The following is a 6,018-nucleotide window of genomic DNA, read 5'->3' on the forward strand; positions in this document are numbered from 1 at the left end:
GACAAGCTGCGATATGATAATCATCTGGTGGGTCATCGGTTGGACGGGTCCAGCAGACTGTCAGGTTTCCCCTCATGCTAAACGCCATCAGACCACTTGGGGCCCTCACAGCTAAGAGGCACAACAGCAGACTGTTACTGGGTTGGGTCAGGAGAGTCAGAGTGCATTTGCAAAGTTAAGTGACTCCAGCAGGTCATGTATGATAATAATCAATTATAATAGGTTTCTATAGCTCAGATGACCAAACTCATGATCACTAGCAATTTATGGGGTTTGTTTGATGGGATAAATGATTTCCAAAGATTGTATTCACAAAAAAATAAAATGCAAGTAAGGGAAAAGGAATAGGAAGAGGGACCAATGACTGAATGTTATTGAATTGAAAAAAAAAAAAAAAAAAAAAAAAAAAGACTGTAATAAATCCAAAAAACACCATCACTGGACTTTTGATTTTCAAGTCTTAGAAAACATAGGAAATCCTCAGTGTTTGTTCACTTTTGGCACCTTTGGATCAGGTGACAACAATTCAAAATGCTAAAACATAAAAACACACTTACTTCAGACTTTAAATTGCAATATTTGACTTGAATATTGTGCACCTTATCACCTGGATGAATTAGATTATCCTCTTTGGTAATAACAAATGACTGGTAGGGAGCAGAGACATGGGAGGTGGCGGCACGACAAACTTGAGGACGTTTTCCCTTTCCGTTTTTTTTTTTTAATCAACAAATATCCTACGTCAAAACAAACCACCTGCACACGAACAAAAATAATCATTAATAGCCAACATGTAGCCTAAATTAGCAGAACATGAGATCGGAGACCGGAAGAAAAAATCCAACCCGGAACCAAAGTGCGAATATAATGATTGATGTCGGCACTTTAATTGCAGCGGAACAATAACCACACGGCAGGTAAGTGACTGACAAAACTGCACGAAATGCATTCATTTGTGACACGGAGCTGGCGATAGATAAAACACGATGTTCCTTCACGAAGTTATAAAATGTTAAGCTTGGCGTGCTTCATTAGCATTAGATTTTTGTTGGGGCGACGGAGGAAGGTGGGGCTTGAATGTTCCTCCTTCCGTCCAAAGAGGGGAATAACCTGACTGTGCACCTATGTTTCTTTTGTTAATCGTATAAATGGTGTGAGGTGGTTTGCTGAATTGTGACATTGTGTTTTTCCTGCTACACGCTTACCTGTCTGCACAGTCACCGGCGCCTGTCTGCAGCTCTCTATGCCGTGCTGGGTGACTGTGGACACTTCCACTGTGTACTTCCTGTAGGACTCCAGCCCCCCAATCACAGCAGTGTATGATTGCGGCCCTCCATTTTCAGATGTCAAGGAGGGGCTGGTCACTCCAACAACCTTCTCTTGTCTTGAAGACATGTCAATGTAGCGGACAACGAATGTCCATCCAGATTGTGCATCAGGCAGCATCCAGCGAACAGTAATCTGGCTGACTGCGATGGGGCCGACGGTGACGTTTTGAGGAGGAGGTGGTTCTGCAAGAAAGACGATATAAACATTTGAAACGATATTTTTGAGCAGAAGATACTGGATATAGTTTTAAATCTATTTGTGTGACCCATGTGTCGAGCAGGCTATCAGCAGACTCACTAGTGTATGCAGTCTGTGTTTGTCCCAAGCTCCCAGTGGAGCCTGAAGGGTGAGAGGCTTGAAGGGTGAAAGAATAGATGCTTCCTGGAGACAAACCTGCCACAGTTACCCCTCTGGAAGACACAGAGATTGGGACTTTTACAATTTTCCTAATACTGCTCTGGCTCTTGTCCCCCACTTTGCCCTCAGATGTCCGTTTGTTACTTTGCCCCAAATCTCCATTTGCCTCCTTTTGGTAGTGGAGGAATATCTCAGAAGAAGAACGATCAAGTGAGGTCAAGAGTGAGAAGTCACCCCAACGAAGCTCCACGTGCTGCTCTGTCACTTGAACCAGGTCAAAAGAGAATGAGTCAGGGACTTCAGGGACTGAAAAGGGAGAAAAACAGTCATATCCTAACTTGAGAGTCCAATGAAACAATGCATTTCTCAGAAACAATGATTTATATGAGAAGATGCGTAGCAAAAATGATTTACTCTTGTCTTGACAGATGAAGGGTAAGCGGATGTTACAAAAGAATGGAGTGAGAAAATATTCTGGTCCTGTGGCATTTCTCTGAAGTGCAAAGCAGTCTGTCTGATTGGTTGGCAGTAATGTCTTCATAGTGTCTGTCAGGTTATACGATGAGCCATCAGACCAGAGAGGACGGCCCTCTTCCTGTGGAGTGATAGCCAAGACACAAGACCACTGTCATTAAAATACTGTCCAGGTCTTTGGGAGGACAAACCATAATATGTGAGGACATTCAGCCCACGAGAAAACTGTTATTTTGAGCCAGTTTGTTTGACCACTTTTTTATTTCAGCTTCAGGAAGTTATTCAATCTTGTTTACAATTTTGTCTGACGTATCTATATTCAGTGCACTGTATTATTACAGGCAAGACCAGACATCCCATTTATATAACTAAATCTTTTGTGAATGTCATAAATTACATTCTTTGTCCAATCCGGCATTATAATATGTAATAATGTAACATCAGTGCATCCACAAATTAGTCACTCTTAAAAATATCCGCCAATGATTTGCATTCATAATAATAATTCCATAACTTAGGAATTCACTATTTATACAAAACTACTTTTATACTTTTTCAAAAATATATTTTGATAGATTGTTTTATGAAAAATATAAGATTATGAAATACTGCATTAATCAAGTTTAATTATGCTGCTGATTGTTTTTAAAATTGACTCGAGTCATGTCCCACATAATTCTCCATAATTGGCTTTGTAAAGAGTTTGGTTTAGACCTGCTGTTTGTGTAAAGTGCCTTGATGTAACTTAGCCATGATTTGGTGCTATATACATAAATTTGATTTGATTGTGACATAGTCATGCAGAACAAAACCTTTTAATTCCAACTCTAGTTAAATGTAAAAATAATATCCTGGATTGTAACCTTTTACTGAAAGATATTTGACAAACCCCAGTTACAATTCAATGACGAATCTCAAATGTCATTTCTTTTTAAATTATATGTAAATGTGCATGCTCTCAAACAAAACAAAGACAAAGTAGATGGGAAAAATGATCATAAATCAAAATCATGATGGCTCCTCAGTGCCTACTTAAAATGTTTTTGATTCATAAATTTACCTCCTGGTCACTGAGTCCAGTCCACAGCAGCAGCAGGTTGTTGTGGCTCAGCAGCTGAGAAGATAAAAATTGCAGATCTTCATGCGTCTTTAGGTGAGCCAGGTGACTGCCAGCTGCCAGATGTTTGCAGCTGTTCTGGGCTTCACTCCATGTCAAACCCCTTCTTCTCATGGTGTAGCAGCTTCTCCCATTGGACAGCCAGCCATGCGGGCACTTAGCTGCAGGCAGAAATGATGGTGAACATAGACAACAGTGCAAGGTGCAAGGGTGAAGTTGCAGATGTGATGTTGCATCACACAACATGTACCTGTTTCCATGCTGATGCTGAATCTCTGCTTTAAGATCACATTAAGGTGTTTGAGCAGTGTAGTCACCACAACTCTGACCTTGAAGCGTGTGCCAGGCTGCAGACCTGTCACTGCGAACTGGGACTTTGTTGCCTCAGGGGGCTTCATGTTGAAAAGATCTGTGACAGATTGTGTGTGAGCGTTGTACAGACTCAGTTTGGATAGGCTTTGTTGTCTGGGAAGTTTCCATGTTAGGAGAGCGGATGTTGTTGTGCTGTGTATTTTCAATGAAGACAGGGAGACTGTCACTGAATGCAAATACAGAAAACAAAGGGTGGAGACAAGAGGAGAGATGTTAACATCATTAACCAACATATCAACAGTCAAAAAACTCTTTTCTTCATCAGAATTGTGCTCAGCTTCTCAGAGACTCACATAAATGGAAAGCCTTTGCCTCAAGTGTGGTGCCATTCCTGGCGGCTCTCAATGAGATGCTGTACCCCTTTTGATCCTCAACCAATCGCAGTGACATCTTGCACTCGGGAGAGCATGCTGCATGATCAATGGGCTCTGAATACACCTGCAGCGGTGCAAAATATATGTAGAAGAATCTATAGCTTTCTAAAAGTGAACTTGAGTTCAGTTAAAATTGTAACCTAACAGAGGACAAATGATTGTATTAATTAATCATCATCAGCCTTTTCCACGTTTACTGTTGTTCTTACCAGACGGTTACTCGAAGTCTTGCACGTGACTGTGTAGCTACTTGGCACTTGACTGGAAGGGAAGGACTGAAATATAATTTCAACCTCTATAGGATTTGAGTGCTGTTCACAGGTCAGTAGCACCACCTGGGGAAGAGAAAAAGTGTCAGTTTTATTTTATATACCATGTACATTTAAAAAGACATCAATTACATACACCTGGGAAGACAATAAAGGATAAAAGAAAGTATGCATAAAATCAAGAGGGCAGAGTTGAGGAGGGCCTTTTCTTACCTGACATAAACTAGCAAATATCCACAGACGATCTGTTCCACCCATTGGAAATGTCACTCCATCTCATCAAGCACAGATTTCTACAGTCACTGATCCATCTGGATAAAAACAGTCACATTCACAGCGACAAACAGCAGACCCTCAGCTGTTGGCAGCTGGTTTATGTGATACACCAAAGAGAGTGGTATATAACCATCAGCTGTGGAAAGTCCCCAGCTGTTTGGAAATGCAGACACAATGTGAACAAGTCACTTGCCAGCAACTTTCTGAATGACTTCCTAATTGTTGGAAATGCCTAACACCTACCTGGCTATCGTAAATCAAAGGGGACTCTTTGCCTCTGACTTTGAGTTTAGTGTGCACCCAAAGTCAGTGTTCAATAGCTGTTAACCCCCGAGAAGCAATTCCTTATGTGAAAAAGGAGAGTCTCCTTGCGTATGTGAGGGGGGAGGGAGAGAGAGAGGGAGAGAGAGAGAGAGAGAACATGCATGTATGAGTTCAACCCAATTTGTTCTGCCTCTTTGTTAGGATAAGAGCAATTCACCATGGCAACCATGGGCACATGGCCACTCCAGCTTGGCTCCTGAGGCGAGAGGAGGTGTGGAGGCTGGAGATGAGGACCAGGCTGAGGGGAACATGAGAAACTTAAGACATGTGGTGGTGTTTTCTGCGAAATTGAGATATGTTTGAGGGGAAGCCTTCCAAGTCCGCAGCTCTGCATGAGCAACAGTCAGCCCCTCCGTCACACCAGACAACTCTAATATTTTGTTTTCATAAGTTTGCGTAACCCCTAAAATAAGCATGGGCTTCAAATTGTTCAGAACATTTCAGTGGTGAGAATGGTTTTGCTCAGAGACGGGGTGTGGCTGCTGTACTGGTCCATGTGGAATGACAGGAATGTGAAAGGGAGACATGATGAACAGATGGAGAGCTGAGTGTGTGGAGGGGTTCGTTATGAAGAGGTGACTCCCAAACAGTAATAACCTCTCAGAGGTGAAACACAAACACATGTCAGCACAACGGATGCTGAATCAGGATGAGCAGAGAAAGAGACACATAGCAGCCAGCAAACAAACATACTGTTACACCTTTTTATTCAACTACTTTATTCTTCAAAATAAAGAAACTACAAGGATCACATTTCTCCACATTAAACCTAAGGAATCAAAGCATCACAGAATTTTCACAAAGACTACATTTATTTAATTTCTACAACTAAAATGCATATACAGTGTTTAAACCCAACACTGGATATAAAATAATATTTCCCAACATTAGGATAAGAGGCTAATGGCATTGTTCATCATTTGAAAGCATTAGAAAGCTGGGTTGGGACAGCAGGTCTTAAAGAAACACTAAAGTGCACACAAAACAACCTGAACAATTGGTCTTACTACGTTTAGTGACAACTACAACTCATGGCCATTGTTTTAAAGTTATATAGCGACAAACAAAAATTTTTTTATACTTCATTCATCAGTACTGTAAAAACCTGATGCGTCCCACCACATGA

The sequence above is a fragment of the Echeneis naucrates genome, chromosome 16 (genome assembly GCF_900963305.1).
Source record: "Echeneis naucrates chromosome 16, fEcheNa1.1, whole genome shotgun sequence".
Taxonomy (NCBI): domain Eukaryota; kingdom Metazoa; phylum Chordata; class Actinopteri; order Carangiformes; family Echeneidae; genus Echeneis; species Echeneis naucrates.